The sequence below is a fragment of the Chiloscyllium punctatum genome, chromosome 24 (assembly GCF_047496795.1).
Source record: "Chiloscyllium punctatum isolate Juve2018m chromosome 24, sChiPun1.3, whole genome shotgun sequence".
NCBI lineage: Eukaryota > Metazoa > Chordata > Chondrichthyes > Orectolobiformes > Hemiscylliidae > Chiloscyllium > Chiloscyllium punctatum.
The window spans coordinates 47,697,138-47,718,798 of NC_092762.1; positions in this window are offsets into that span (position 1 = coordinate 47,697,138).

Consider the following 21,661-nt stretch of genomic DNA (forward strand, 5'->3'; position numbering starts at 1 on the left):
GAGTCTGAGACTGAGACTGAGTCTGAGACTGAGAATGAGTCTGAGACTGAGTCTGAATCTGAGACTGTCTGAGACTGAGACAGAGTCTGAGACTGAGAATGAGTCTGAGACTGAGTCTGAGACTGAGTCGGTGTCTGAGACTGAGAATGAGTCTGAGACTGAGTCTGAATCTGAAGCTGAGACTGAGACTGAGTCTGAGACTGAAACAGAGTCTAAATCTGAGACTGAGTCTGAGACTGAGACTGAGTCTGAGACTGAGTCTGAGACTGAGACTGAGACTGAGACAGAGTCTGAGACTGAGTCTGAATCTGAAGCTGAGACTGAGACTGAGACTGAGTGTGAGACTGAGACTGAGTCTGAGACTGAGACTGAGACTGAGACAGAGTCTGAGACTGAGTCTGAATCTGAAGCTGAGACTGAGACTGAGACTGAGTGTGAGTCTGAGACTGTCTGAGACTGAGACTGAGTCTGAGACTGAGACTGAGTCTGAGACTGAGTCTGAATCTGAGACTGAGTCTGAGACTGAGACTGAGTCTGATACTGAGTCTGAGACTGAGTCTGAGACTGAGACTGAGACTGAGTCTGAGACTGAGATTGAGTCTGAGACTGAGTATGTGACTGAGACTGAGTCTGAGACTGAGACTGAGTCTGAGACTGAGTCTGAGACTGAGACTGAGTCTGAGACTGAGTCTGAGACTGAGACTGAGTCTGAGACTGAGAATGAGTCCGAGACTGAGTCTGAATCTGAGACTGTCTGAGACTGAGACAGAGTCTGAGACTGAGAATGAGTCTGAGACTGAGTCTGAGACTGAGTCGGTGTCTGAGACTGAGAATGAGTCTGAGACTGAGTCTGAATCTGAAGCTGAGACTGAGACTGAGTCTGAGACTGAGACAGAGTCTAAATCTGAGACTGAGTCTGAGACTGAGACTGAGTCTGAGACTGAGACTGAGTCTGAATCTGAGACTGAGTCTGAGACTGAGACTGAGACTGAGTCTGAGACTGAGACTGAGACAGAGACTGAGACTGAGTCTGAGACTGAGTCTGAGACTGAGACTGAGACTGAGTCTGAGACTGAGACTGAGTCTGAGACTGACACTGAGTCTGAATCTGAGACTGAGACTGAGTCTGAGACTGAGTCATAGACTGAGTCTGAGTCTGAGTCTGAGACTGAGACTGAGTCTGAGACTGAGTCTGAGACTCAATCTGTGACTGATTCTGAGTCTGAGACTGAGACTGAGTCTGAGACTGAGTATGAGTCTGAGTCTGAGACTGAGACTGAGTCTGAGTCTGAGACTGAGACTGAGTCTGAGTCTGAGACTGAGACTGAGACTGAGTCTGAGACTGAGACTGAGTCTGAATCTGAGACTGAGTCTGAGACTGAGACTGAGACTGAGTCTGAGTCTGAGACTGAGACTGAGACTGAGTCTGAGACTGATACTGAGACTGAGACTGAGACTGAGACTGAGACTGAGACTGAGACTGACTCTGAGACCGAGACTGAGACTGAGACTGAGTCTGAGACTGAGACTGAGACTGAGACTGAGTCTGAGACTGAGACTGAGTCTGAATCTGAGACTGAGTCTGAGACTGAGACTGAGACTGAGTCTGAGACTGAGACTGAGACAGAGACTGAGACTGAGTCTGAGACTGAGTCTGAGACTGAGACTGAGTCTGAATCTGAGACTGAGACTGAGTCTGAGACTGAGTCATAGACTGAGTCTGAGACTGAGACTGAGTCTGAGACTGAGTCTGAGACTCAATCTGTGACTGATTCTGAGTCTAAGACTGAGACTGAGTCTGAGACTGAGTATGAGTCTGAGTCTGAGACTGAGACTGAGACTGAGTCTGAGACTGAGACGGAGTCTGAATCTGAGACTGAGTCTGAGACTGAGACTGAGACTGAGTCTGAGACTGAGTCTGAGACTGAGACTGAATCTGAGTCTGACACTGAGACTGAGACTGAGACTGAGTCTGAAACTGAGACTGAGACTGTGTCTGAGACTGAGACATAGACAGAGACTGAGTCTGAGACTGAGTCTGAGACTGAGACTGAGTCTGAGACAGAGACTGAGACTGAGTTTGAGACTGAGTCTGAGACTGAGATTGAGTCTGAGACTGAGTCTGAGACTGAGACTGAGTCTGAGACTGAGACTGAGTCTGAGACTGAGTCTGAGACTGAGACTGAGACTCAGTCTGAGACTGAGACTGAGACTGAGACAGAGTCTGAGACTGAGTCTGAATCTGAAGCTGAGACTGAGACTGAGACTGAGTGTGAGACTGAGACTGAGTTTGAGACTGAGACCGAGACTGAGACAGAGTCTGAGACTGAGTCTGAATCTGAAGCTGAGACTTAGACTGAGACTGAGGCTGAGACTGAGACTGAGACTGAGTCTGAAACTGAGTCTGAGTCTGATACTGAGACTGAGACTGAGACTGAGACTGAGTCTGAAACTGAGACTGAGACTGAGTTCTAGACTGAGACATAGACAGAGACTGAGTCTGAGACTGAGTCTGAGACTGAGACTGAGTCTGAGACAGAGACTGAGACTGAGTTTGAGACTGAGTCTGAGACTGAGATTGAGTCTGAGACTGAGTCTGAGACTGAGACTGAGTCTGAGACTGAGACTGAGTCTGAGACTGAGTCTGAGACTGAGACTGAGACTGAGACAGAGTCTGAGACTGAGTCTGAATCTGAAGCTGAGAATGAGACTGAGACTGAGAGTGAGACTGAGACTGAGTCTGAGACTGAGACTGAGACTGAGACAGAGTCTGAGACTGAGTCTGAATCTGAAGCTGAGACTGAGACTGAGACTGAGTGTGAGTCTGAGACTGTCTGAGACTGAGACTGAGACTGAGACTGAGACTGAGTCTGAGACTGAGTCTGAATCTGAGACTGAGTCTGAGACTGAGACTGAGTCTGATACTGAGTCTGAGACTGAGTCTGAGACTGAGACTGAGACTGAGTCTGAGACTGAGATTGAGTCTGAGACTGAGTATGTGACTGAGACTGAGTCTGAGACTGAGACTGAGTCTGAGACTGAGTCTGAGACTGAGACTGAGTCTGAGACTGAGTCTGAGACTGAGACTGAGTCTGAGACTGAGAATGAGTCTGAGACTGAGTCTGAGACTGAGTCTGAGACTGAGACTGAGTCTGAGACTGAGAATGAGTCTGAGACTGAGTCTGAATCTGAGACTGTCTGAGACTGAGACAGAGTCTGAGACTGAGAATGAGTCTGAGACTGAGTCTGAGACTGAGTCGGTGTCTGAGACTGAGAATGAGTCTGAGACTGAGTCTGAATCTGAAGCTGAGACTGAGACTGAGTCTGAGACTGAAACAGAGTCTAAATCTGAGACTGAGTCTGAGACTGAGACTGAGTCTGAGACTGAGACTGAGTCTGAATCTGAGACTGAGTCTGAGACTGAGACTGAGACTGAGTCTGAGACTGAGACTGAGACAGAGACTGAGACTGAGTCTGAGACTGAGTCTGAGACTGAGACTGAGACTGAGTCTGAGACTGAGACTGAGTCTGAGACTGACACTGAGTCTGAATCTGAGACTGAGACTGAGTCTGAGACTGAGTCATAGACTGAGTCTGAGTCTGAGTCTGAGACTGAGACTGAGTCTGAGACTGAGTCTGAGACTCAATCTGTGACTGATTCTGAGTCTGAGACTGAGACTGAGTCTGAGACTGAGTATGAGTCTGAGTCTGAGACTGAGACTGAGTCTGAGTCTGAGACTGAGACTGAGTCTGAGTCTGAGACTGAGACTGAGACTGAGTCTGAGACTGAGACTGAGTCTGAATCTGAGACTGAGTCTGAGACTGAGACTGAGACTGAGTCTGAGACTGAGACTGAGACTGAGACTGAGTCTGAGACTGATACTGAGACTGAGACTGAGACTGAGACTGAGACTGAGACTGACTCTGAGACTGAGACTGAGACTGAGACTGAGTCTGAGACTGAGACTGGGACTGAGACTGAGTCTGAGACTGAGACTGAGTCTGAATCTGAGACTGAGTCTGAGACTGAGACTGAGACTGAGTCTGAGACTGAGACTGAGACAGAGACTGAGACTGAGTCTGAGACTGAGACTGAGTCTGAATCTGAGACTGAGACTGAGTCTGAATCTGAGACTGAGTCTGAGACTGAGACTGAGACTGAGTCTGAGTCTGAGACTGAGACTGAGACTGAGTCTGAGACTGATACTGAGACTGAGACTGAGACTGAGACTGAGACTAAGACTGACTCTGAGACTGAGTCGGTGTCTGAGACTGAGAATGAGTCTGAGACTGAGTCTGAATCTGAAGCTGAGACTGAGACTGAGTCTGAGACTGAGACAGAGTCTAAATCTGAGACTGAGTCTGAGACTGAGACTGAGTCTGAGACTGAGACTGAGTCTGAATCTGAGACTGAGTCTGAGACTGAGACTGAGACTGAGTCTGAGACTGAGACTGAGACAGAGACTGAGACTGAGTCTGAGACTGAGTCTGAGACTGAGACTGAGACTGAGTCTGAGACTGAGACTGAGTCTGAGACTGACACTGAGTCTGAATCTGAGACTGAGACTGAGTCTGAGACTGAGTCATAGACTGAGTCTGAGTCTGAGTCTGAGACTGAGACTGAGTCTGAGACTGAGTCTGAGACTCAATCTGTGACTGATTCTGAGTCTGAGACTGAGACTGAGTCTGAGACTGAGTATGAGTCTGAGTCTGAGACTGAGACTGAGTCTGAGTCTGAGACTGAGACTGAGTCTGAGTCTGAGACTGAGACTGAGACTGAGTCTGAGACTGAGACTGAGTCTGAATCTGAGACTGAGTCTGAGACTGAGACTGAGACTGAGTCTGAGTCTGAGACTGAGACTGAGACTGAGTCTGAGACTGATACTGAGACTGAGACTGAGACTGAGACTGAGACTGAGACTGACTCTGAGACCGAGACTGAGACTGAGACTGAGTCTGAGACTGAGACTGAGACTGAGACTGAGTCTGAGACTGAGACTGAGTCTGAATCTGAGACTGAGTCTGAGACAGAGACTGAGACAGAGACTGAGACTGAGTCTGAGACTGAGACTGAGTCTGAATCTGAGACTGAGACTGAGTCTGAATCTGAGACTGAGTCTGAGACTGAGACTGAGACTGAGTCTGAGACTGAGACTGAGACAGAGACTGAGACTGAGTCTGAGACTGAGTCTGAGACTGAGACTGAGACTGAGTCTGAGACTGAGACTGAGTCTGAGACTGACACTGAGTCTGAATCTGAGACTGAGACTGAGTCTGAGACTGAGTCATAGACTGAGTCTGAGTCTGAGTCTGAGACTGAGACTGAGTCTGAGACTGAGTCTGAGACTCAATCTGTGACTGATTCTGAGTCTGAGACTGAGACTGAGTCTGAGACTGAGTATGAGTCTGAGTCTGAGACTGAGACTGAGTCTGAGTCTGAGACTGAGACTGAGTCTGAGTCTGAGACTGAGACTGAGACTGAGTCTGAGACTGAGACTGAGTCTGAATCTGAGACTGAGTCTGAGACTGAGACTGAGACTGAGTCTGAGTCTGAGACTGAGACTGAGACTGAGTCTGAGACTGATACTGAGACTTAGACTGAGACTGAGACTGAGACTGAGACTGACTCTGAGACCGAGACTGAGACTGAGACTGAGTCTGAGACTGAGACTGAGACTGAGACTGAGTCTGAGACTGAGACTGAGTCTGAATCTGAGACTGAGTCTGAGACTGAGACTGAGACGGAGTCTGAGACTGAGACTGAGACAGAGACTGAGACTGAGTCTGAGACTGAGTCTGAGACTGAGACTGAGTCTGAATCTGAGACTGAGACTGAGTCTGAGACTGAGTCATAGACTGAGTCTGAGACTGAGACTGAGTCTGAGACTGAGTCTGAGACTCAATCTGTGACTGATTCTGAGTCTGAGACTGAGACTGAGTCTGAGACTGAGTATGAGTCTGAGTCTGAGACTGAGACTGAGTCTGAGTCTGAGACTGAGACTGAGTCTGAGTCTGAGACTGAGACTGAGACTGAGTCTGAGACTGAGACGGAGTCTGAATCTGAGACTGAGTCTGAGACTGAGACTGAGACTGAGTCTGAGACTGAGTCTGAGACTGAGACTGAATCTGAGTCTGACACTGAGACTGAGACTGAGACTGAGTCTGAAACTGAGACTGAGACTGAGTCTGAGACTGAGACATAGACAGAGACTGAGTCTGAGACTGAGTCTGAGACTGAGACTGAGTCTGAGACAGAGACTGAGACTGAGTTTGAGACTGAGTCTGAGACTGAGATTGAGTCTGAGACTGAGTCTGAGACTGAGACTGAGTCTGAGACTGAGACTGAGTCTGAGACTGAGTCTGAGACTGAGACTGAGACTGAGTCTGAGACTGAGACTGAGACTGAGACAGAGTCTGAGACTGAGTCTGAATCTGAAGCTGAGACTGAGACTGAGACTGAGTGTGAGACTGAGACTGAGTCTGAGACTGAGACCGAGACTGAGACAGAGTCTGAGACTGAGTCTGAATCTGAAGCTGAGACTTAGACTGAGACTGAGGCTGAGACTGAGACTGAGACTGAGTCTGAAACTGAGTCTGAGTCTGATACTGAGACTGAGACTGAGACTGAGACTGAGTCTGAAACTGAGACTGAGACTGAGTTTGAGACTGAGACATAGACAGAGACTGAGTCTGAGACTGAGTCTGAGACTGAGACTGAGTCTGAGACTGAGTCTGAGACTGAGACTGAGTCTGAGTCTGAGACTGAGACTGAGACTGAGTCTGAGACTGAGACTGAGTCTGAATCTGAGACTGAGTCTGAGACTGAGACTGAGACTGAGTCTGAGACTGAGACTGAGACTGAGACTGAGTCTGAGACTGATACTGAGACTGAGACTGAGACTGAGACTGAGACTGAGACTGACTCTGAGACTGAGACTGAGACTGAGACTGAGTCTGAGACTGAGACTGGGAATGAGACTGAGTCTGAGACTGAGACTGAGTCTGAATCTGAGACTGAGTCTGAGACTGAGACTGAGACTGAGTCTGAGACTGAGACTGAGACAGAGACTGAGACTGAGTCTGAGACTGAGTCTGAGACTGAGACTGAGTCTGAATCTGAGACTGAGACTGAGTCTGAATCTGAGACTGAGTCTGAGACTGAGACTGAGACTGAGTCTGAGTCTGAGACTGAGACTGAGACTGAGTCTGAGACTGATACTGAGACTGAGACTGAGACTGAGACTGAGACTGAGACTGACTCTGAGACTGAGTCGGTGTCTGAGACTGAGAATGAGTCTGAGACTGAGTCTGAATCTGAAGCTGAGACTGAGACTGAGTCTGAGACTGAGACAGAGTCTAAATCTGAGACTGAGTCTGAGACTGAGACTGAGTCTGAGACTGAGACTGAGTCTGAATCTGAGACTGAGTCTGAGACTGAGACTGAGACTGAGTCTGAGACTGAGACTGAGACAGAGACTGAGACTGAGTCTGAGACTGAGTCTGAGACTGAGACTGAGACTGAGTCTGAGACTGAGACTGAGTCTGAGACTGACACTGAGTCTGAATCTGAGACTGAGACTGAGTCTGAGACTGAGTCATAGACTGAGTCTGAGTCTGAGTCTGAGACTGAGACTGAGTCTGAGACTGAGTCTGAGACTCAATCTGTGACTGATTCTGAGTCTGAGACTGAGACTGAGTCTGAGACTGAGTATGAGTCTGAGTCTGAGACTGAGACTGAGTCTGAGTCTGAGACTGAGACTGAGTCTGAGTCTGAGACTGAGACTGAGACTGAGTCTGAGACTGAGACTGAGTCTGAATCTGAGACTGAGTCTGAGACTGAGACTGAGACTGAGTCTGAGTCTGAGACTGAGACTGAGACTGAGTCTGAGACTGATACTGAGACTGAGACTGAGACTGAGACTGAGACTGACTCTGAGACCGAGTCTGAGACTGACACTGAGTCTGAGACTGAGACTGAGTCTGAGTCTGAGACTGAGACTGAGTCTGAGTCTGAGACTGAGACTGAGACTGAGTCTGAGACTGAGACGGAGTCTGAATCTGAGACTGAGTCTGAGACTGAGACTGAGACTGAGTCTGAGACTGAGTCTGAGACTGAGACTGAATCTGAGTCTGACACTGAGACTGAGACTGAGACTGAGTCTGAAACTGAGACTGAGACTGAGTCTGAGACTGAGACATAGACAGAGACTGAGTCTGAGACTGAGTCTGAGACTGAGACTGAGTCTGAGACAGAGACTGAGACTGAGTTTGAGACTGAGTCTGAGACTGAGATTGAGTCTGAGACTGAGTCTGAGACTGAGACTGAGTCTGAGACTGAGACTGAGTCTGAGACTGAGTCTGAGACTGAGACTGAGACTGAGTCTGAGACTGAGACTGAGACTGAGACAGAGTCTGAGACTGAGTCTGAATCTGAAGCTGAGACTGAGACTGAGACTGAGTGTGAGACTGAGACTGAGTCTGAGACTGAGACTGAGACTGAGACTGAGTCTGAGACTGAGCCTGAGTCTGAGACTGAGTCTGAGACTGAGTCTGAGTCTGAGTCTGAGACTGAAACTGAGTCTGAGTCTGAGACTGACACTGAGTCTGAGTCTGAGACTGAGACTGAGACTGAGACTGAGTCTGAGACTGAGACTGAGACTGAGTCTGAATCTGAGACTGAGACTGAGACTGAGTCTGAAACTGAGTCTGAGTCTGATACTGAGACTGAGACTGAGACTGAGACTGAGTCTGAAACTGAGACTGAGACTGAGTCTGAGACTGAGACATAGACAGAGACTGAGTCTGAGACTGAGTCTTAGACTGAGACTGAGTCTGAGACAGAGACTGAGACTGAGTTTGAAACTGAGTCTGAGACTGAGATTGAGTCTGAGACTGAGTCTGAGACTGAGACTGAGTCTGAGACTGAGACTGAGTCTGAGACTGAGTCTGAGACTGAGACTGAGACTGAGACAGAGTCTGAGACTGAGTCTGAATCTGAAGCTGAGACTGAGACTGAGACTGAGTGTGAGACTGAGACTGAGTCTGAGACTGAGACTGAGACTGAGACAGAGTCTGAGACTGAGTCTGAATCTGAAGCTGAGACTGAGACTGAGACTGAGTGTGAGTCTGAGACTGTCTGAGACTGAGACTGAGTCTGAGACTGAGACTGAGTCTGAGACTGAGTCTGAATCTGAGACTGAGTCTGAGACTGAGACTGAGTCTGATACTGAGTCTGAGACTGAGTCTGAGACTGAGACTGAGACTGAGTCTGGGACTGAGATTGAGTCTGAGACTGAGTATGTGACTGAGACTGAGTCTGAGACTGAGACTGAGTCTGAGACTGAGTCTGAGACTGAGACTGAGTCTGAGACTGAGTCTGAGACTGAGACTGAGTCTGAGACTGAGAATGCGTCTGAGACTGAGTCTGAATCTGAGACTGTCTGAGACAGAGACAGAGTCTGAGACTGAGAATGAGTCTGAGACTGAGTCTGAGACTGAGTCGGTGTCTGAGACTGAGAATGAGTCTGAGACTGAGTCTGAATCTGAAGCTGAGACTGAGACTGAGTCTGAGTCTGAGACTGAGACGGAGTCTGAATCTGAGACTGAGTCTGAGACTGAGACTGAGACTGAGTCTGAGACTGAGTCTGAGACTGAGACTGAATCTGAGTCTGACACTGAGACTGAGACTGAGACTGAGTCTGAAACTGAGACTGAGACTGAGTCTGAGACTGAGACATAGACAGAGACTGAGTCTGAGACTGAGTCTGAGACTGAGACTGAATCTGAGACAGAGACTGAGACTGAGTTTGAGACTGAGTCTGAGACTGAGATTGAGTCTGAGACTGAGTCTGAGACTGAGACTGAGTCTGATACTGAGACTGAGTCTGAGACTGAGACTGAGACTGAGACTGAGACTGAGTCTGAGACTGAGACTGAGACTGAGACAGAGTCTGAGACTGAGTCTGAATCTGAAGCTGAGACTGAGACTGAGACTGAGTGTGAGACTGAGACTGAGTCTGAGACTGAGACCGAGACTGAGACAGAGTCTGAGACTGAGTCTGAATCTGAAGCTGAGACTTAGACTGAGACTGAGGCTGAGACTGAGACTGAGACTGAGTCTGAAACTGAGTCTGAGTCTGATACTGAGACTGAGACTGAGACTGAGACTGAGTCTGAAACTGAGACTGAGACTGAGTTTGAGACTGAGACATAGACAGAGACTGAGTCTGAGACTGAGTCTGAGACTGAGACTGAGTCTGAGACAGAGACTGAGACTGAGTTTGAGACTGAGTCTGAGACTGAGACTGAGTCTGAGACTGAGACTGAGTCTGAGACTGAGTCTGAGACTGAGACTGAGACTGAGACAGAGTCTGAGACTGAGTCTGAATCTGAAGCTGAGACTGAGACTGAGACTGAGTGTGAGACTGAGACTGAGTCTGAGACTGAGACTGAGACTGAGACAGAGTCTGAGACTGAGTCTGAATCTGAAGCTGAGACTGAGACTGAGACTGAGTGTGAGTCTGAGACTGTCTGAGACTGAGACTGAGACTGAGACTGAGACTGAGTCTGAGACTGAGTCTGAATCTGAGACTGAGTCTGAGACTGAGACTGAGTCTGATACTGAGTCTGAGACTGAGTCTGAGACTGAGACTGAGACTGAGTCTGAGACTGAGATTGAGTCTGAGACTGAGTATGTGACTGAGACTGAGTCTGAGACTGAGACTGAGTCTGAGACTGAGTCTGAGACTGAGACTGAGTCTGAGACTGAGTCTGAGACTGAGACTGAGTCTGAGACTGAGAATGAGTCTGAGACTGAGTCTGAGACTGAGTCTGAGACTGAGACTGAGTCTGAGACTGAGAATGAGTCTGAGACTGAGTCTGAATCTGAGACTGTCTGAGACTGAGACAGAGTCTGAGACTGAGAATGAGTCTGAGACTGAGTCTGAGACTGAGTCGGTGTCTGAGACTGAGAATGAGTCTGAGACTGAGTCTGAATCTGAAGCTGAGACTGAGACTGAGTCTGAGACTGAGACAGAGTCTAAATCTGATACTGAGTCTGAGACTGAGACTGAGTCTGAGACTGAGACTGAGTCTGAATCTGAGACTGAGTCTGAGACTGAGACTGAGACTGAGTCTGAGACTGAGACTGAGACTGAGTCTGAAACTGAGTCTGAGTCTGATACTGAGACTGAGACTGAGACTGAGACTGAGTCTGAGACTGAGTCTGAGACTCAATCTGTGACTGATTCTGAGTCTGAGACTGAGACTGAGTCTGAGACTGAGTATGAGTCTGAGTCTGAGACTGAGACTGAGTCTGAGTCTGAGACTGAGACTGAGTCTGAGTCTGAGACTGAGACTGAGACTGAGTCTGAGACTGAGACTGAGTCTGAATCTGAGACTGAGTCTGAGACTGAGACTGAGACTGAGTCTGAGTCTGAGACTGAGACTGAGACTGAGTCTGAGACTGATACTGAGACTGAGACTGAGACTGAGACTGAGACTGACTCTGAGACTGAGACTGAGACTGAGACTGAGTCTGAGACTGAGACTGAGACTGAGACTGAGACTGAGTCTGAGTCTGAGACTGAGACTGAGTCTGAGTCTGAGACTGAGACTGAGACTGAGTCTGAGACTGAGACTGAGTCTGAATCTGAGACTGAGTCTGAGACTGAGACTGAGACTGAGTCTGAGACTGAGACTGAGACAGAGACTGAGACTGAGTCTGAGACTGAGTCTGAGACTGAGACTGAGTCTGAATCTGAGACTGAGACTGAGTCTGAGACTGAGTCATAGACTGAGTCTGAGACTGAGACTGAGTCTGAGACTGAGTCTGAGACTCAATCTGTGACTGATTCTGAGTCAGAGACTGAGACTGAGTCTGAGACTGAGTATGAGTCTGAGTCTGAGACTGAGACTGAGTCTGAGTCTGAGACTGAGACTGAGTCTGAGTCTGAGACTGAGACTGAGACTGAGTCTGAGACTGAGACGAAGTCTGAATCTGAGACTGAGTCTGAGACTGAGACTGAGACTGAGTCTGAGACTGAGTCTGAGACTGAGACTGAATCTGAGTCTGACACTGAGACTGAGACTGAGACTGAGTCTGAAACTGAGACAGAGACTGAGACTGAGTCTGAGACTGAGTCTGAGACTGAGACTGAGTCTGAGACTGAGACTGAGTCTGAGACTGAGTCTGAGACTGAGACTGAGACTGAGTCTGAGACTGAGACTGAGACTGAGACAGAGTCTGAGACTGAGTCTGAGACTGAGACCGAGTCTGAGACTGAGACTGAGTCTGAGACTGAGACTGAGTCTGAGACTGAGTCTGAGACTGAGTCTGAGACTGAGTCTGAGACTCAATCTGTGACTGATTCTGAGTCTGAGACTGAGACTGAGTCTGAGACTGAGTATGAGTCTGAGTCTGAGACTGAGACTGAGTCTGAGTCTGAGACTGAGACTGAGTCTGAGTCTGAGACTGAGACTGAGACTGAGTCTGAGACTGAGACTGAGTCTGAATCTGAGACTGAGTCTGAGACTGAGACTGAGACTGAGTCTGAGTCTGAGACTGAGACTGAGACTGAGTCTGAGACTGATACTGAGACTGAGACTGAGACTGAGACTGAGACTGACTCTGAGACTGAGACTGAGACTGAGACTGAGTCTGAGACTGAGACTGAGACTGAGACTGAGACTGAGTCTGAGTCTGAGACTGAGACTGAGTCTGAGTCTGAGACTGAGACTGAGACTGAGTCTGAGACTGAGACTGAGTCTGAATCTGAGACTGAGTCTGAGACTGAGACTGAGACTGAGTCTGAGACTGAGACTGAGACAGAGACTGAGACTGAGTCTGAGACTGAGTCTGAGACTGAGACTGAGTCTGAATCTGAGACTGAGACTGAGTCTGAGACTGAGTCATAGACTGAGTCTGAGACTGAGACTGAGTCTGAGACTGAGTCTGAGACTCAATCTGTGACTGATTCTGAGTCAGAGACTGAGACTGAGTCTGAGACTGAGTATGAGTCTGAGTCTGAGACTGAGACTGAGTCTGAGTCTGAGACTGAGACTGAGTCTGAGTCTGAGACTGAGACTGAGACTGAGTCTGAGACTGAGACGAAGTCTGAATCTGAGACTGAGTCTGAGACTGAGACTGAGACTGAGTCTGAGACTGAGTCTGAGACTGAGACTGAATCTGAGTCTGACACTGAGACTGAGACTGAGACTGAGTCTGAAACTGAGACAGAGACTGAGACTGAGTCTGAGACTGAGTCTGAGACTGAGACTGAGTCTGAGACTGAGACTGAGTCTGAGACTGAGTCTGAGACTGAGACTGAGACTGAGTCTGAGACTGAGACTGAGACTGAGACAGAGTCTGAGACTGAGTCTGAGACTGAGACCGAGTCTGAGACTGAGACTGAGTCTGAGACTGAGACTGAGTCTGAGACTGAGTCTGAATCTGAGACTGAGTCTGAGACTGAGACTGAGTCTGATACTGAGTCTGAGACTGAGTCTGAGACTGAGACTGAGACTGAGTCTGAGACTGAGATTGAGTCTGAGACTGAGTATGTGACTGAGACTGAGTCTGAGACTGAGACTGAGTCTGAGACTGAGTCTGAGACTGAGACTGAGTCTGAGACTGAGTCTGAGACTGAGACTGAGTCTGAGACTGAGAATGAGTCTGAGACTGAGTCTGAGACTGAGTCTGAGACTGAGACTGAGTCTGAGACTGAGAATGAGTCTGAGACTGAGTCTGAATCTGAGACTGTCTGAGACTGAGACAGAGTCTGAGACTGAGAATGAGTCTGAGACTGAGTCTGAGACTGAGTCGGTGTCTGAGACTGAGAATGAGTCTGAGACTGAGTCTGAATCTGAAGCTGAGACTGAGACTGAGTCTGAGACTGAGACAGAGTCTAAATCTGAGACTGAGTCTGAGACTGAGACTGAGTCTGAGACTGAGACTGAGTCTGAGACTGAGTCTGAGACTGAGTCTGAATCTGAAGCTGAGTCTGAGACTGAGTCGGAGTCTGAGACTGAGAATTAGTCTGAGACTGAGTCTGAATCTGAAGCTGAGACTGAGACTGAGACTGAGTGTGAGTCTGAGACTGTCTGAGACTGAGACTGAGTCTGAGACTGAGACTGAGTCTGAGACTGAGTCTGAATCTGAGACTGAGACTGAGACTGAGACTGAGACTGAGTCTGATACTGAGTCTGAGACTGAGCCTGAGTCTGAATCTGAGACTGAGACTGAGACTGAGACTGAGACTGAGTCTGATACTGAGTCTGAGACTGAGCCTGAGTCTGAGACTGAGTCTGAGACTGAGTCTGAGTCTGAGTCTGAGACTGAAACTGAGTCTGAGTCTGAGACTGACACTGAGTCTGAGTCTGAGACTGAGACTGAGACTGAGACTGAGTCTGAGACTGAGACTGAGACTGAGACTGAGACTGAGACTGACTCTGAGACTGAGACTGAGACTGAGACTGAGTCTGAGACTGAGACTGAGACTGAGACTGAGTCTGAGACTGAGACTGAGTCTGAATCTGAGACTGAGTCTGAGACTGAGACTGAGACTGAGTCTGAGACTGAGACTGAGACAGAGACTGAGACTGAGTCTGAGACTGAGTCTGAGACTGAGACTGAGTCTGAATCTGAGACTGAGACTGAGTCTGAGACTGAGTCATAGACTGAGTCTGAGACTGAGACTGAGTCTGAGACTGAGTCTGAGACTCAATCTGTGACTGATTCTGAGTCAGAGACTGAGACTGAGTCTGAGACTGAGTATGAGTCTGAGTCTGAGACTGAGACTGAGTCTGAGTCTGAGACTGAGACTGAGTCTGAGTCTGAGACTGAGACTGAGACTGAGTCTGAGACTGAGACGGAGTCTGAATCTGAGACTGAGTCTGAGACTGAGACTGAGACTGAGTCTGAGACTGAGTCTGAGACTGAGACTGAATCTGAGTCTGACACTGAGACTGAGACTGAGACTGAGTCTGAAACTGAGACTGAGACTGAGTCTGAGACTGAGACATAGACAGAGACTGAGTCTGAGACTGAGTCTGAGACTGAGACTGAATCTGAGACAGAGACTGAGACTGAGTTTGAGACTGAGTCTGAGACTGAGATTGAGTCTGAGACTGAGTCTGAGACTGAGACTGAGTCTGAGACTGAGACTGAGTCTGAGACTGAGTCTGAGACTGAGACTGAGACTGAGTCTGAGACTGAGACTGAGACTGAGACAGAGTCTGAGACTGAGTCTGAATCTGAAGCTGAGACTGAGACTGAGACTGAGTGTGAGACTGAGACTGAGTCTGAGACTGAGACCGAGACTGAGACAGAGTCTGAGACTGAGTCTGAATCTGAAGCTGAGACTTAGACTGAGACTGAGGCTGAGACTGAGACTGAGACTGAGTCTGAAACTGAGTCTGAGTCTGATACTGAGACTGAGACTGAGACTGAGACTGAGTCTGAAACTGAGACTGAGACTGAGTTTGAGACTGAGACATAGACAGAGACTGAGTCTGAGACTGAGTCTGAGACTGAGACTGAGTCTGAGACAGAGACTGAGACTGAGTTTGAGACTGAGTCTGAGACTGAGATTGAGTCTGAGACTGAGTCTGAGACTGAGACTGAGTCTGAGACTGAGACTGAGTCTGAGACTGAGTCTGAGACTGAGACTGAGACTGAGACAGAGACTGAGACTGAGTCTGAATCTGAAGCTGAGACTGAGACTGAGACTGAGTGTGAGACTGAGACTGAGTCTGAGACTGAGACTGAGACTGAGACAGAGTCTGAGACTGAGTCTGAATCTGAAGCTGAGACTGAGACTGAGACTGAGTGTGAGTCTGAGACTGTCTGAGACTGAGACTGAGTCTGAGACTGAGACTGAGTCTGAGACTGAGTCTGAATCTGAGACTGAGTCTGAGACTGAGACTGAGTCTGATACTGAGTCTGAGACTGAGTCTGAGACTGAGACTGAGACTGAGTCTGAGACTGAGATTGAGTCTGAGACTGAGTATGTGACTGAGACTGAGTCTGAGACTGAGACTGAGTCTGAGACTGAGTCTGAGACTGAGACTGAGTCTGAGACTGAGTCTGAGACTGAGACTGAGTCTGAGACTGAGAATGAGTCTGAGACTGAGTCTGAGACTGAGTCTGAGACTGAGACTGAGTCTGAGACTGAGAATGAGTCTGAGACTGAGTCTGAATCTGAGACTGTCTGAGACTGAGACAGAGTCTGAGACTGAGAATGAGTCTGAGACTGAGTCTGAGACTGAGTCGGTGTCTGAGACTGAGAATGAGTCTGAGACTGAGTCTGAATCTGAAGCTGAGACTGAGACTGAGTCTGAGACTGAGACAGAGTCTAAATCTGAGACTGAGTCTGAGACTGAGACTGAGTCTGAGACTGAGACTGAGTCTGAGACTGAGTCTGAGACTGAGTCTGAATCTGAAGCTGAGTCTGAGACTGAGTCGGAGTCTGAGACTGAGAATTAGTCTGAGACTGAGTCTGAATCTGAAGCTGAGACTGAGACTGAGACTGAGTGTGAGTCTGAGACTGTCTGAGACTGAGACTGAGTCTGAGACTGAGACTGAGTCTGATACTGAGTCTGAGACTGAGCCTGAGTCTGAATCTGAGACTGAGACTGAGACTGAGACTGAGACTGAGTCTGATACTGAGTCTGAGACTGAGCCTGAATCTGAGACTGAGTCTGAGACTGAGTCTGAGTCTGAGTCTGAGACTGAAACTGAGTCTGAGTCTGAGACTGACACTGAGTCTGAGTCTGAGACTGAGACTGAGACTGAGACTGAGTCTGAGACTGAGACTGAGACTGAGTCTGAATCTGAGACTGAGACTGAGACTGAGTCTGAAACTGAGTCTGAGTCTGATACTGAGACTGAGACTGAGACTGAGACTGAGTCTGAGACTGAGACTGAGACTGAGACAGAGTCTGAGACTGAGTCTGAATCTGAAGCTGAGACTGAGACTGAGACTGAGTGTGAGACTGAGACTGAGTCTGAGACTGAGACCGAGACTGAGACAGAGTCTGAGACTGAGTCTGAATCTGAAGCTGAGACTTAGACTGAGACTGAGGCTGAGACTGAGACTGAGACTGAGTCTGAAACTGAGTCTGAGTCTGATACTGAGACTGAGACTGAGACTGAGACTGAGTCTGAAACTGAGACTGAGACTGAGTTTGAGACTGAGACATAGACAGAGACTGAGTCTGAGACTGAGTCTGAGACTGAGACTGAGTCTGAGACAGAGACTGAGACTGAGTTTGAGACTGAGTCTGAGACTGAGACTGAGTCTGAGACTGAGACTGAGTCTGAGACTGAGTCTGAGACTGAGACTGAGACTGAGACTGAGTCTGAGACTGAGTCTGAATCTGAAGCTGAGACTGAGACTGAGACTGAGTGTGAGACTGAGACTGAGTCTGAGACTGAGACTGAGACTGAGACAGAGTCTGAGACTGAGTCTGAATCTGAAGCTGAGACTGAGACTGAGACTGAGTGTGAGTCTGAGACTGTCTGAGACTGAGACTGAGTCTGAGACTGAGACTGAGTCTGAGACTGAGTCTGAATCTGAGACTGAGTCTGAGACTGAGACTGAGTCTGATACTGAGTCTGAGACTGAGTCTGAGACTGAGACTGAGACTGAGTCTGAGACTGAGATTGAGTCTGAGACTGAGTATGTGACTGAGACTGAGTCTGAGACTGAGACTGAGTCTGAGACTGAGTCTGAGACTGAGACTGAGTCTGAGACTGAGTCTGAGACTGAGACTGAGTCTGAGACTGAGAATGAGTCTGAGACTGAGTCTGAGACTGAGACTGAGTCTGAGACTGAGAATGAGTCTGAGACTGAGTCTGAATCTGAGACTGTCTGAGACTGAGACAGAGTCTGAGACTGAGAATGAGTCTGAGACTGAGTCTGAGACTGAGTCGGTGTCTGAGACTGAGAATGAGTCTGAGACTGAGTCTGAATCTGAAGCTGAGACTGAGACTGAGTCTGAGACTGAGACAGAGTCTAAATCTGAGACTGAGTCTGAGACTGAGACTGAGTCTGAGACTGAGACTGAGTCTGAGACTGAGTCTGAGACTGAGTCTGAATCTGAAGCTGAGTCTGAGACTGAGTCGGAGTCTGAGACTGAGAATTAGTCTGAGACTGAGTCTGAATCTGAAGCTGAGACTGAGACTGAGACTGAGTGTGAGTCTGAGACTGTCTGAGACTGAGACTGAGTCTGAGACTGAGACTGAGTCTGATACTGAGTCTGAGACTGAGCCTGAGTCTGAATCTGAGACTGAGACTGAGACTGAGACTGAGACTGAGTCTGATACTGAGTCTGAGACTGAGCCTGAGTCTGAGACTGAGTCTGAGACTGAGTCTGAGTCTGAGTCTGAGACTGAAACTGAGTCTGAGTCTGAGACTGACACTGAGTCTGAGTCTGAGACTGAGACTGAGACTGAGACTGAGTCTGAGACTGAGACTGAGACTGAGTCTGAATCTGAGACTGAGACTGAGACTGAGTCTGAAACTGAGTCTGAGTCTGATACTGAGACTGAGACTGAGACTGAGACTGAGTCTGAAACTGAGACTGAGACTGAGACTGAGACTGAGTCTGAGACTGAGCCTGAGTCTGAGACTGAGTCTGAGACTGAGTCTGAGTCTGAGTCTGAGACTGAAACTGAGTCTGAGTCTGAGACTGACACTGAGTCTGAGTCTGAGACTGAGACTGAGACTGAGACTGAGTCTGAGACTGAGACTGAGACTGAGTCTGAATCTGAGACTGAGACTGAGACTGAGTCTGAAACTGAGTCTGAGTCTGATACTGAGACTGAGACTGAGACTGAGACTGAGTCTGAAACTGAGACTGAGACTGAGTCTGAGACTGAGACATAGACAGAGACTGAGTCTGAGACTGAGTCTTAGACTGAGACTGAGTCTGAGACAGAGACTGAGACTGAGTTTGAGACTGAGTCTGAGACTGAGATTGAGTCTGAGACTGAGTCTGAGACTGAGACTGAGTCTGAGACTGAGACTGAGTCTGAGACTGAGTCTGAGACTGAGACTGAGACTGAGACAGAGTCTGAGACTGAGTCTGAATCTGAAGCTGAGACTGAGACTGAGTGTGAGACTGAGACTGAGTCTGAGACTGAGACTGAGACTGAGACAGAGTCTGAGACTGAGTCTGAATCTGAAGCTGAGACTGAGACTGAGACTGAGTGTGAGTCTGAGACTGTCTGAGACTGAGACTGAGTCTGAGACTGAGACTGAGTCTGAGACTGAGTCTGAATCTGAGACTGAGTCTGAGACTGAGACTGAGTCTGATACTGAGTCTGAGACTGAGTCTGAGACTGAGACTGAGACTGAGTCTGAGACTGAGATTGAGTCTGAGACTGAGTATGTGACTGAGACTGAGTCTGAGACTGAGACTGAGTCTGAGACTGAGTCTGAGACTGAGACTGAGTCTGAGACTGAGTCTGAGACTGAGACTGAGTCTGAGACTGAGAATGCGTCTGAGACTGAGTCTGAATCTGAGACTGTCTGAGACTGAGACAGAGTCTGAGACTGAGAATGAGTCTGAGACTGAGTCTGAGACTGAGTCGGTGTCTGAGACTGAGAATGAGTCTGAGACTGAGTCTGAATCTGAAGCTGAGACTGAGACTGAGTCTGAGACTGAGACAGAGTCTAAATCTGAGACTGAGTCTGAGACTGAGACTGAGTCTGAGACTGAGACTGAGTCTGAGACTGAGTCTGAGACTGAGTCTGAATCTGAAGCTGAGTCTGAGACTGAGTCGGAGTCTGAGACTGAGAATGAGTCTGAGACTGAGTCTGAATCTGAAGCTGAGACTGAGACTGAGACTGAGTGTGAGTCTGAGACTGTCTGAGACTGAGACTGAGTCTGAGACTGAGACTGAGTCTGAGACTGAGTCTGAATCTGAGACTGAGACTGAGACTGAGACTGAGACTGAGTCTGATACTGAGTCTGAGACTGAGCCTGAGTCTGAATCTGAGACTGAGACTGAGACTGAGACTGAGACTGAGTCTGATACTGAGTCTGAGACTGAGCCTGAGTCTGAGATTGAGTCTGAGACTGAGTCTGAGTCTGAGTCTGAGACTGAAACTGAGTCTGAGTCTGAGACTGACACTGAGTCTGAGTCTGAGACTGAGACTGAGACTGAGACTGAGATTGAGATTGAGACTGAGTCTGAGTCTGGGACTGAGACTGATTCTGAGACTGAGACTGAATCTGAGTCTGACACTGAGACTGAGACTGAGACTGAGTCTGAGACTGAGACTGAGACTGAGACTGAGACTGAGTCTGAGACTGTGTCTGAATCTGAGACTGAGTCTGAGACTGAGACTGAGCCTGAGACTGAGTCTGAGACTGAGACTGAGTCTGAGTCTGAGACTGAGACTGAGTCTGAGTCTGAGACTGAGACTGAGTCTGAGTCTGAGACTGAGACTGAGACTGAGTCTGAGACTGAGACGGAGTCTGAATCTGAGACTGAGTCTGAGACTGAGACTGAGACTGAGTCTGAGACTGAGTCTGAGACTGAGACTGAATCTGAGTCTGACACTGAGACTGAGACTGAGACTGAGTCTGAAACTGAGACTGAGACTGAGTCTGAGACTGAGACATAGACAGAGACTGAGTCTGAGACTGAGTCTGAGACTGAGACTGAATCTGAGACAGAGACTGAGACTGAGTTTGAGACTGAGTCTGAGACTGAGATTGAGTCTGAGACTGAGTCTGAGACTGAGACTGAGTCTGAGACTGAGACTGAGTCTGAGACTGAGTCTGAGACTGAGACTGAGACTGAGTCTGAGACTGAGACTGAGACTGAGACAGAGTCTGAGACTGAGTCTGAATCTGAAGCTGAGACTGAGACTGAGACTGAGTGTGAGACTGAGACTGAGTCTGAGACTGAGACCGAGACTGAGACAGAGTCTGAGACTGAGTCTGAATCTGAAGCTGAGACTTAGACTGAGACTGAGGCTGAGACTGAGACTGAGACTGAGTCTGAAACTGAGTCTGAGTCTGATACTGAGACTGAGACTGAGACTGAGACTGAGTCTGAAACTGAGACTGAGACTGAGTTTGAGACTGAGACATAGACAGAGACTGAGTCTGAGACGGAGACTGAGACTGAGTTTGAGACTGAGTCTGAGACTGAGATTGAGTCTGAGACTGAGTCTGAGACTGAGACTGAGTCTGAGACTGAGACTGAGTCTGAGACTGAGTCTGAGACTGAGACTGAGACTGAGACAGAGTCTGAGACTGAGTCTGAATCTGAAGCTGAGACTGAGACTGAGTGTGAGACTGAGACTGAGTCTGAGACTGAGACTGAGACTGAGACAGAGTCTGAGACTGAGTCTGAATCTGAAGCTGAGACTGAGACTGAGACTGAGTGTGAGTCTGAGACTGTCTGAGACTGAGACTGAGTCTGAGACTGAGACTGAGTCTGAGACTGAGTCTGAATCTGAGACTGAGTCTGAGACTGAGACTGAGTCTGATACTGAGTCTGAGACTGAGTCTGAGACTGAGACTGAGACTGAGTCTGAGACTGAGATTGAGTCTGAGACTGAGTATGTGACTGAGACTGAGTCTGAGACTGAGACTGAGTCTGAGACTGAGTCTGAGACTGAGACTGAGTCTGAGACTGAGTCTG